The sequence below is a fragment of the Amblyomma americanum genome, chromosome 7 (genome assembly GCF_052857255.1).
Source record: "Amblyomma americanum isolate KBUSLIRL-KWMA chromosome 7, ASM5285725v1, whole genome shotgun sequence".
In the NCBI taxonomy this organism is placed as follows: domain Eukaryota; kingdom Metazoa; phylum Arthropoda; class Arachnida; order Ixodida; family Ixodidae; genus Amblyomma; species Amblyomma americanum.
Genome location: NC_135503.1, coordinates 95,108,144 through 95,120,148, shown reverse-complemented (window position 1 = coordinate 95,120,148; position 12,005 = coordinate 95,108,144). Strand labels below are relative to the sequence as shown.

Here is a 12,005-nt window from a genome sequence, read left to right as displayed (position 1 = left end):
GGACACCTGAACCGCGCCGTAAGGGAAGGGATAAAGAGGGAGTGAAAGAATAAAAAAGAAAGGGGCGTCGTAGTGGAGTGCTCCGGAATAATTTCGACCACCTGGGGATCTTCAACGTGCAGTGACATCGCACAGCACACGGCCGCCTTGCCGTTTTTCCTCCATAGGGGAATGTTTTCGTTTTCTTTAATTTGTAGTGCTGAACGATGGGATAATAATACTTCACTTAATGTGATGCTTAAGAGAAATTATTATGAAGCCGCAAAAAAAAAAACCATGCCGCCGGTGAGATACGAACCCACGACCTACGAATTTGGCGCCCAGTGCTCTACCAACTGAGCTAGGGCTGTCCTAACTACTAGTTTCGTGGGTATTTATATTTTTTTACGTGTAACCTTGAGAGTGCCCACCAGCGCCACTCTCCTCCATAGCGACGGACGTAGTACGTCCTGTATTACCGCGAGTGTGAAGTATTAAGGCGAGGTTCCACACTAATAAACAAAATGGGCCTAAATTATCTTCTATCATTATATCTTTACATTATTCTATACGTCACTTAAACGGCAAAGCCAGAGGTTTTTCAAACATTTTCAGCTAATTATAGCATCACATTCCATGGTGTCATCTCTCTCCGACACAAGCAGTCGCTTTCCAAGTACCAAGAGCTATCGTAAAACAGCACAACCACCAAACTTCAACCAAAACTAGGTTCGTGGGCAGGGACGATGCTCCGGTTGACGCAGCGATCACGTGCCATAGGTTATTGGAAGTAGAAAAACAACCATGCCACCGGTGGGATTCGAACCCACGACCTGCGAATTTTGCGTCCGATGCTCTACCAACTGAGCAACGGCGACAGCTGTCCGATCTGTTTCTTTAAGCGTATTTATGTTTTTTTACGTGCAACTTTGAGTGTTCACCAGCGCTACTCTCCTCCATAGCGGCGGACGTAGTACGTCCTGTATTACCGCGAGTGTGACGTATTAACGCGAGGTTACACTCTACTAAAGAAAGTGGGCCTAAATTATCTCCTATCACAATACCAGTACACTATTCTATATGCCACTTAATAGGCGTTCAAACATCTTTAGCTAATTCTAGCATCCAATTCCATGGAGTGATCTCTCTCCGACACAAGCAGTCGCTTTCCAAGTACCAAGAGTTTTGTAAAACAGCAAAACCACCAAACTTCAACCAAAACTAGTTTCGAGGAGAGGGACGATGCTCCGGTTGACAAAGCGATGACGTCCCATACGTTATTGGAAATATACTCTTACACGTGTTGGGTGGCTGACATAACGACGGGAGTAGTAACATGGAAAGTTGGGCGAGTAGAATTTTATTCATGGTGAAAGGTAGCTCGAAAATAAGGACCAAAGGAAGAAGCAAGACACGACACGAGCTCTGTAACGACGGAAAATGAAGACTCCGTTTATAAAAGACCCAGGCGAACAAATACAGGACTCAAGTTTTTTTTTTATTTATTCAAAGAGGAGGCGATAATGTCTGATAAAAAGGGAGCTTTAAAATATGAGGACCTTTTTTGTTAAGGGGATAGGGGAATTTCAAGGCGCACTGCAATCTCAGAACACCAAGGCCCCCCATGTTATTGAAGCGAAAGCTCCACTACGCTAGGTAAACTCGATGTCGCCGTGCGTTGCCGGTTGACCTTCAATTGAGCCAGAGGTCAAGTCTGGCTGTAGTCCTTACCATATGTGGTCCACCATGGTGTCACAACACTTGACCCTTTACTTTTCAATTCGCCGGTAGAGGGCGTCAGAATAGGCCGCAGCATTCATCGGGTGACCAACCTCTCAGGGTAAACCATTAATTTAACTGCCACCTGCCAGGGTGGCAGGGTGGGCGCGCAGCCTATCCAGCGTGCGGAACGCACTCAACGTTGCAGACGCCAAGCCGCGTCTACTTGGTCGATGGACCACAGCTTTCGCTCTCTAACCAGCTTCAGCACTAGTTAAACCACCGCTAACTTTTGTTTTGCGAATGGATACCTACGCTCTGCTGGGCCCTTAGCCTCTTTATAGATAGTTTCCCCTATACTACAGCAATTTCATGTCTGCGGCTTCGCTAATTATGTGTGGCCCGAATAAATCACCTGAACTGAGGCCACGAAAACAGCAAACTTCAATATCGATTTGAACTCCTGCATGCCTGCCTAACTTGGTACAAATAATTAGGGCCGAGGAAAAACATTAATGTGAGAGTTTCATTATAATACTTTACTCGCGTTAAAGCCTCCTAGTTGAGTTTAAGGGGGTCCGGTATTTTGTTTCTTTTGTACTACTACGGAGGGAGTAATGGACAGTTGTTTTTAGCCATTGGGAGCTGTTGGCCATTTTCCTCTGCAACTATTAGCAGCCTAATGTAACCCGATAACCTGATCATAAATACATTTTTTTTTGCTTTTCACTAAAGGGCAGTCCTGAGCAAGAAGCAATGCAGTCTTCCCGCATGACGCTCAGCCAAGCTGACCGCAGCGGCAGTCCTCTGCAAGATTTGGACAAGAAGAACCTAGTAAGTATGCATGGTCATCTCTATAAAGGCTGGTGAGCTGCCCTTCTATTTATTTTCTGTAGTAGAGATCTAGGAGCGCTGGCCTAGACGGCCTCAGCTCACTTGCTCCCGTTTCTTCCGCGGTTCCTAGATTTGTAGAGTGGCCAGCATTCATGCCTGCTACGTTGACTATTACCGACCTGCATGCAAGGCACCGGCCAATGATTTTCGGCGCGAAAGGCTTTGCCAATTATAACCTTGATTTTGTAGTTTCCAAGCAATTCAAGTGATATAACTTAAGCGCAAGTCGAGGAGGCGTTGCATTATCAGTGTGCTTTCTGTAGGCTAACTTTATCTAAACTGAAGAGTTCGTTGATAAACAGTTGCGCAGAAGCATTTGATTCGGTGCGGCTAGCGAGCATTAAGCACAAATAAACGCGTCTAAATGCAACGCATGGAACGGGATGTGTTTCGCTCATGAACAGTGTGACGTAGTGCACGCCCATCACACCGCCTGCTGCCATAAAAAAATGTGCGGCAGTGAGATGAGCTGTGGAAACCATTTCGCGAATGAGCTCTTATGCCCCTGTGATACTGTTCCCGTTGACAGGTTTATTTCTCTCTAACTTGAACTTCGAAGCGCGAACAGATGTACAATTATAGCGCAAGCCAGATATTGTTTGGCATGATCGGGAAGTGGTCCACGTGTTTAGCTCATCGGCTGTAGATCTTAGGTTAACGGACAACTCCTAGGGAGGAGGAGCCATCGCAGCCTGTGGGCGCGCTGCTGTGTCGTATTCGTCTTATTTTAGCACTATTATATGTCTATTCCTGCATGCCATCGCTGCTTCTCTCTTGAAAAAACAGGACAGCCTGCTTAACAATGCATCACGACCTGGACCGCGCCGGATTCTTTGAACAACGTTACAGTTATCTTGAACCATAAGAAAGGACACGTCGAACACCAATCACCATTCTGATGCTGATGAAGCTGCTGCTACTGTTGTTGATGATTATGATAAAGATGATAATTCTGATGAAGACGGTGATGGTGGCTTGTTGCTGTTAGGTTTGTAGCGGGCGAATACGATATTCGTTTTCTAGACATCTGAGATAAAGAAATAAGAAAACTTAAACGCGGAAAGGAAAAACAATATAAAAGTGGGAGGAACGGAAAGGGGACAATGGCATACACTTTCCACAGAAAGTTACGGGGTACCTTTCACACATCAGTGCCTCACCCTTGATCACCAAGCAAGTACCGTGGAGCTAGCGCGTTTTCAGTCGCCACTACTGACGCAGCCTCTCTTCGGGGTTCCTCATCGTCAAGCTCAAATCGGTGTTCTCCGATCCACCGCAGCCGAGCCAAGCGCACTAGCGAGGGCGGTATCGCTTGATGGGTGAGAAGGCAGGTTCGCGCACCGAAGTACAAGATTTTCAATAGTTTCTTCTTTTCTCCGCACACTCAGCTTATTGCGGTTGTAACAACAGGTTCGGGGTCAAATCAGCACCGGTTCACAAACGCAATCAAGCCGCTTGTGCACGCTTCAAAGAGCAAATCGCTTCCTATGCCGTTGTCGTAGAATATCTCTGAGCCATTATGTGTCCCATACAGCAGCATCATGGACTTCTCTCTAGCGCTACTGTGCGCCAGTTAGCAGTCTCCTCTTCGTACACCTGCTTTCGGACTGCCTTAGTCCACTTCTGTTCGGCAGCTTCCTGAACAGAGCTGGCCAGGAAGCCGAACTTGCAACTCACGTGACTGCTTGCTTGGACCATTGTTTTTGGCTACTATTGGTGGCGGAGAACTGGGACGCTCCGCGGGGCCCACGTCGAGCTGTTCATCCAGCGCAACCACTGTTCGAACGAAAGCTTGCTCCTTGCTTCGCGGGCTTCGAAGGAAGACCAGCCGCCGACACCCCGGACGTCGTCAAGAGCCACCGACCGTGCCACCCAAATGTGACATGGCCCACATCGCGTTGCCTTCGTTACAGCCACGCCCGGCTGTTGGCCGACATGCATGCTGCGGCGTCCGCGCAGCTCAGTGCCGGCTCGCGGATTGCCTTCCAGGCCTCCCGCACTCCGCAAAGAGTTCGGCAGTGCAAACAGGTGCCGGCCGATTGCGATGCGTCTCGCAGGCGCTGCTATTGTGCGTATATATGGCACTGCCGCAGCTGAAGCGAATCCCCAGGTGTCGGTTCTGAGTGGCCCAAGGCAAAGCTTCATCGCCAGTTATGAGGACGACTTCATGGCATTGAACGCGAGGTTTAGGTGGCAGAGGTTGACAACAGCCTGCGTGCCCATCCACTGAAGATGGTCTTTATTCTCTGCGAGTAGAGCACAAGGTCTACTGCAAACATGGGGCCAGGCAGTGCCCAGGTGTTCATTACAACAGCTTTGCTCCAGCCTCCATGTATAAAGTGTGATCAGAATAAGACTTTACACATTTCTAAGATTTAGGCACTGAGTGATGGGTTAATAATTGGTTTTTGGTGGAAAGGAAATGGCGCAGTATCTGTCTCATATATCGTTGGACACCTGAACCGCGCTGTAAGGGAAGGGATAAAGGAGGGAGTGAAAAAATAAAGGAAGAAGAGGTGCCGTATTGGAGGGCTCCGGAATAATTTTGACCACCTGGGGATCTTTAACGTGCACTGACATCGCACAGCACACGGGCGCCTTAGCGTTTTTCCTCCATAAAAACGCAGCCGCCGCGGTCACGTTCGAACCCGGGAACTCCGGATCAGTAGTCGAGCGCCCTAACCATTGAGGCACCGCGGCAGGTACTGAGTGATGGGTTAAATTCTGTACTGCGCATAAGTTATGTGCAGAGTGGAACGCAAAGTGAGATGACAGTTGCCCCAGTTGGGTGCATAATTAATTACATTTTAGTAATTAACATTAAACAACTGCGGTTATCGTGAATGTCAACTCTGAAAGCAATCAGGTAGCCGCATTACTAGACTACTATATTTGGTAGAATTATTCAAGAGCACACATGCTCCGAGATATATGCCCCCAAAATTTCTACTGATTTCGCGTAACTACGCATGAAAGACGGCGGGAGTCGACTCAAAACTAATCCCTAGTCTGGCGCGGCTGTTGTGTCCCGCATTTCTTTCATTTCGGTAGTACGAAGTGAAAGGGAAACAGTTAACATCTTCAGCCGTCGCTCTACGCCAAGGGCAGAACAACCACCACGTCACTCCGGCAGGAGTTTCCCGCCCATGGTGACCGCTTTGCACGCATAATTACAATAGGTAGAATTAACGTAGCAAGCTTGAGCTCCCAAATATGCTCAGCCATATCTCCAACGCTATCTGTGCAGTTGCGCAGACTGAGGTGAAAATACATCTCGGAACACACGCGCTCCATGTGGACTCTAACAGATGGAATTGTGTAGAAATGCGACTGTCCCTTAGTTTCTTTTGTGGACATCACCGCTTACCGTAGTCACTAAAAAACTTTGAGGCCTTCTCAACCACGTTCACAATGAAAAAAAATGGGCTAGAATTCAGGCTGCATACTATAGTATCTACAATAAGTACCAAATATTTTTGCGTTTTCCCCGGCAAAATTTCTTTATATGGAATGCATTAAATATCACCGTCTAAAACATTTGACAACTTTCTGTTCGATTATTATATTATGATAGGCTTATCCGGCCACTATTTCACATCTAATCCATCTTATTTAATTTTCTGGTGTAGGGCTGTTTCCAAAATTTTGGGGGGTTCTTCACAGTTTATTGCTTGACCAACTTCCAAAATTTTGAGTTCTAATATTTTCAAGCTTCGCTGTGTCTTATGATTTACAATTGCTGGTCACGTAGTGTTCATGACACCACGGCCATCTCAGTCGTATTCATAGAACGCGGGGTTTCGTCACACCACAACTGACGCAGTGGTGCAGCATTTAAGCTATGCGCCACTGCCCCGACATGTGTTTGTTTAAAGCACAGCCACCGATGAGACTCGCGAGACTCAGGGTGCTCTTCTCAAATTCACTTAAGTCTCATGCGCAGCGCCACGGTGGGCAAGTGGCAGATACATTGAATTCATTTTAAATAATTTCTTTGCCGCGTGCGCCGGGAGGCAGCTTGCTCACAACCCGGTGGTCAGGTTGCAATGTGGCGTTGTGGCCAGGCTGTGATTATGTCGCAAGGTCACGTGGACTCTTTCGACCAATGATTAATTTTCACCTCCCATGGTAAGCAGTTTGCGTACAGTGCGGTCGGCAGGCTGCGATGACGCCACAAGATCATAGCCTCTCTAAACAGGCCAGGAAACTTCATGACTCTGCAGCATGCGAAGTAGTGACGAAAGTGGGCATCCCTGTTTGAGTGCTCGGTGCAACGATCCTGGGTTGGAGCGGGTGTCCCCGAAACAGGTGACGGTGGTGGTCTTGACGTAGAGGCCACTGTGTAGATTGACAAATGTGTAAAGCATGTCAATCTCCCTGAGGCGGTGTAGCAATAGGTGGTGCCAGACCGCAGCATTTTTCTGCATTCATTCATGAAGTAGACCACCCTGCCGCGAGCTTCCTTAAGGGCAACCTCGACAGTGTGACTCAGCACAACGAGTTTGTCTTTGAGCCGTCGCCTGAGGACAAATCCATCAACCAGGCCAAATAGGATGCCATTGGGATCCACTCAAGCATTCATCCATGACTTGATCACCTTGGCGAAGACGCGGCACAACACGCGTGTTATCGTTATTGGCCGTTTGGCTCGGAGCAGCAAGGAGTCTCCCGCTTTCTTATGTACCAGGCTGACACGTCCGGAGCCCCGTTCACTAGGTATCACTTCGCCTGCCACTATACTCGTGCATACTATACTCGGAAGAACCCCGAGGAATATAACAAAGCCCGCAGGAGTTTCACCGAGTACATTAGCCTTGTGCAGCCTAACTCGAGCAATAGCCCGGTCGATGACAAAGCGCAATACTTGCAGCTTGCTGTGGTCGTCAATAGAGTCTAACCGTAGCTGTGACTGCTCACTGTGGTCACTGGTCATTATCCGACGTCTCTGTGGTTGATGATGGATTTTTATGGCGCAAGGACATCTGTGGCCAAAGAGCGCCATGACACGAGGTGTTTTGTAGCGAAGGCTACATTACGGTAGCATTTCGAGCCTTCGTGGCGGCGCCGCCACGTTGTCACAAGGTTGGTCACGTGGTGCAGCGCAGCGCCGTGGCTGATCACGTGCTTCGTCTTGTGCTTGGTCACGTGACCAAGTTCCACTCAGCCAGCTGTAGCTATCGCGTAACTCCAGGTTTAACAAGAACTAAACCACCGCCATTTTTTTCTTCTGCTCAAGGTGTGGTCAAAGACCCATTTCCCAAGTATTTCTGGTTTTTGGATTATAGACATTTTGAATTTGTGCCGTGATGTGTTCGGCCATATTTTGGACTGGGTGTCCGGTATTTTTTTTTGCTGATGTCGGCCAAATAAATCTTTCTGTTAAGGCTGCGCACACAAGTTCAAAATCCTTGGCCTGTTTTAAGGTCTGCAACTGTGGTGGAGCGAAGCTGGTTGTAGTTGTGCTCCGTTGTTTTGCGTTGCACGATGTCCTGCAGGCAAGTGCGGAACTGCTCTGGGAATCGATGCATTATAGCTGCTATTATGATGAGACGAAACATTATAGAAACACTTTTCCTGCTTCTTTTTCTTTTGGCTATTATTAATTAGAAGAAATGAATTAAAAATTAGGTAGAAGCAAGTTTTTTCCTCTTGAAATTGTAACGGTTGCTGTGTTGGCCAGCTAGGGTTTGAGTCTTGGACATGGACAAATTTGTCTGTGGTTGCAAAGTTGTGACGGCATTAACTTTCTCTGAAGATTTATTAATATCTGTACTCGGCTTGGTTGTTGTTATTCCTTTGAATGATGGCTACGAAAAACTGGAAAAAGTTATGGTAAGCATCAGTGATTAGTCTACGCGCTAAATAAGAAATAGCAATTATTTGCTATGTAGGTTTTTTTGGCAAAAATCTTCGAGTCTTTGTTTTCTTCATTGTCAACAACCACTATTCTTCGCTCATGAGTTTTGTCACAGACTGCTTGCACCGGGTAGAACTTATCGATCGAGCGGTTTATGCTGATAAAATCCACAAAGTGCTCAAAGAATAATTTCGTTTTCACGTACTAGAAGAGGCGTAGCAAAATTAATTTCATACATTTTACTTTTCGATGGATGTGCGTGTTCGTGATGCCGCAGTGTAAGCTGCGTCCACACTTGAGATAACGGTGACCATATCTTGAAGTCGACCTTCTTGATCCATTCTCCCCCATCAACATTGGCTAGCTTTTAGCGCCTTTTAAAGTTGTTCTAAATATGATATTAGCCGCTGCACCTGCGCCGACATAATCTGGTCTACTCCCGTTGCATAATCGGCGTTAGTGATTGATCTACCGCCACGACCAGCTCATCCTTGGCTGCTCAAGCACGGCTATAAGGAGGGCGTGGCGTCGCTTCTGCAATTACGTAAGTCGGAAGAAGGTTACAACGTTAAATTGAATCATTTCCTTCGTGCATAATGTAAAACATCTTTACATTAGCTTTACAACGTGTGTTATACTACAGCAGGAAAGCTTCGCAAACTTGAGAAGCAATGCGAGACTCGCTGCGCTCTGGTGATTCTCTAATGCAGATGCCGCAGTCTTTGAACACCACTCGCCCCGAGTCTGCGCCTCTCCAAAGACCGCCTGGGCAGACCGCCTCTGAGCTAGAGTCGAGGAGAGCATCAATGGTGAGAGGAGCGTAGAGGACTAAAAGTTCGTGACGTGTGTGCTCTCAGCATTACATTTTCTTTCTTGACCAATCTAGCCTTAAGCTCGATCATCATCTGTATGCAGTAGACCAGCTGTGCAATTGTGCTTACATGTAAATCACTATGATATTTATCATTTTCAGTATTTAAACAGTGTACTTTTTTCGTTAGTGTGCTGTATTATGTTCTGTTCGTCACTAAGGGCGCGTCATTTGGAGTTTACGGACCGATGTCATGTCGCGTAGTTTTTAAAAAAATGTAGTGTGTGCTAGGGCCACCATACTTGTATTAATGTTTCCGGCAAGCACTACAAAAAAACTCATTGTTCTGCTATTTATTTACTTCCCCAAGTCAGTTTATCAACCTTTCTTCTCTACCGTTTCTTCTCTAACTTTTTTTAAGGTAGCTGGCAGGGAAAGAACCCAGAGGGCGGAAGAATGATGTTCTGATATGGGCGGCGGAATGCAGAGGAATTAAACTGAGATATAATTGGTTGCCCCCATTACAAGCAGACCTCTGTTAAACTTTTTTACTTTCGGTAAGATTTCACTGACGCGGATTGAAACCTGCCCTGCGCCTACCGTGGCCACGGTGTGGTAGCAATCATTTTCTCAGCCCTGTTCTCCCGCCACACATAATGGCTCTCATGGCTATGACTTCTTTTTCTGAGAGTAAACTTGATCAATTTGAGAAATCATCGCTTTTCCGCATTGCTTTAAAGCGTACTCCTTTTTTATGTATCACGTATGCCCCTCCTACTCGGGCTACTCCCTTTAGTATTCCGTAAATAGTAATATATAATTACATTCATCGTTGCGTTCCGCTGTTTTATCTATACCTTCGAGCTTTTGAGCGCAAAGAGTACGCGCATGCATTATTTTTTGATTTTTCAATGTATGCGGTCGCATTAACAACGTAACCCTGAGTGAAAAACTACACTAGTATGCTTTCCGTAGTAGATTCTTGGTCCTTTCGAACTGCTACTCGCGTAATTGCCAGCAGCAAGTCGAAATCAATGAATTTAAACTTGGGCTGAAAACGATCCGGTGTGTTAACATATACATTAATGATACAGTACACATCGAGGCAACAACCCACTTTATAATCTACGCCGATGACACTAGTTTTGCGTTTCCCCTCCCAGTCCTTACCTGAAGTCAACGCCAATAAGGAAGTCGATTTACTAAACATGTGCAGCACTTCAGGCCTTTAAGACAAAATCTGCATTCTTTAACCCTCGAATCAAGATCATAGCTACTCATATCAACCTGTATATTGTCTCCTCTAACGTTGAGGTAGCATCACAAGTAAAAAGCGTGGCCGTTATTACCACGAGAATGTTTGTTGGAACTAGAATATTAGCCACATTCGTTCCAAGCTTGCTCGCACAATCGGCCGTGATATCGCGACTACGGTTTCTTTTGCCTCAAAGAATTAAATTGCCTCTATATATTTAATTATTCTTTTCCGCGTTGAGTAACTATTTGGCTGTACTACGGAAACTGGCATTATTATTGTTTTAACATTACAGAAAAGGTAATACATAACAATGCTAAATTTGGCCCCCACACAAAACCAATCTTCGATCAATTCAAACTTGTACCGGTCACAGCGTTGCACAGATCTATACTTCACGCTACCGAAACAACGCGTCGATATAATACTCATATCTCAAGGACCTTGCCTCATGAACATTACGAACCAATGTACACAACACGAGTAACACTGACCGCTGGATGGTACCTCGGCCCAGAGAAAATTGCGGACGACAAATGATATACTTTTTAGCAACCAGCTTTAACTCTGAATAGGTCTCCTTATTTTGAAAGCATAATAAATAGGCTTTGTTATTATTATTTTTTTATTTTTTCAATGTTTGTTGTCCTTTCCTAAACATGTTCTCATCACTGCTGTTTCTGCCATGTGTCGCTCGTTACGGTGAGGTCTCTCCAAGCCTCCAGAAGGCTTTTTTCTTTCACCCTCAGCCTTGCACATACACCTTTACGATGTTGAAGAAAATGTGATTTCATTCGATTTCATTGGATACCAGCGACGCTGGTTTGTTCAATAGTTCTTTTACTCTGCTCTGTTTGAGTTTCTTTAGGCACACCTATCAACTGTCTTTCGGTAGCCCGCCGCACTTGTCTTCATTTAGTTTCAAATTTCGTCGTTAGCAGGCTTATAGTAGCAGGATACAATTGTTCTTTTTTTAGAAGGAGGGTTACAGTGCTGTTCACAGCCAAGTTTTCAAAACTTGGCAATGATGGGTATGGGGTTGTTAATAATGCTGCAGTGCCAAACCCACTCCTGTCTAACCTTATTCTTTTTCAATGTACCAATTCTACGCAGTCTTTATTGTTGCGTGACTCTCTTCAGAACCATGAGTGCTACTGAGGTGGTCCAATTCTGATGTCTCATAGCCAAGTTGCCTAGTAGCAACGTGCACAGCTCTTCACATTTATCACCCTTCTGTGTTTCCTTACAAATATCCTTTTCTTTAAAAGTCCAGTCTCCATTTGTGCATTTCAGCCTCACCTCGCCTAATTATAGTTCGAATTATCACAATTCATGACACCCACTACTCGAGTCGTTCGTATGTAGTTGCAGTTTAAGATATCTATGCAGATGACGTCTTGATACAATCATTTTTACGAATTTTATTTTCAGTACTTCACAGAAGTCCTCAGTGGTTTGAGCCCAGCACCTACACCCGTAAAGCTGACCGT

At 45.8% G+C, this 12,005-nt stretch overlaps 1 non-coding gene across 1 annotated transcript; it reads right to left on the bottom strand.

Annotated features, from left to right (window-relative positions):
* Nucleotides 1-784: 784 nt before the first annotated feature.
* Nucleotides 785-857, bottom strand: TRNAL-CAA (transfer RNA leucine (anticodon CAA)). The gene has a single exon. It is a non-coding gene; the product is annotated as a tRNA-Leu (tRNA).
* Between the last annotated feature and the right edge of the window lie 11,148 nt (nt 858-12,005).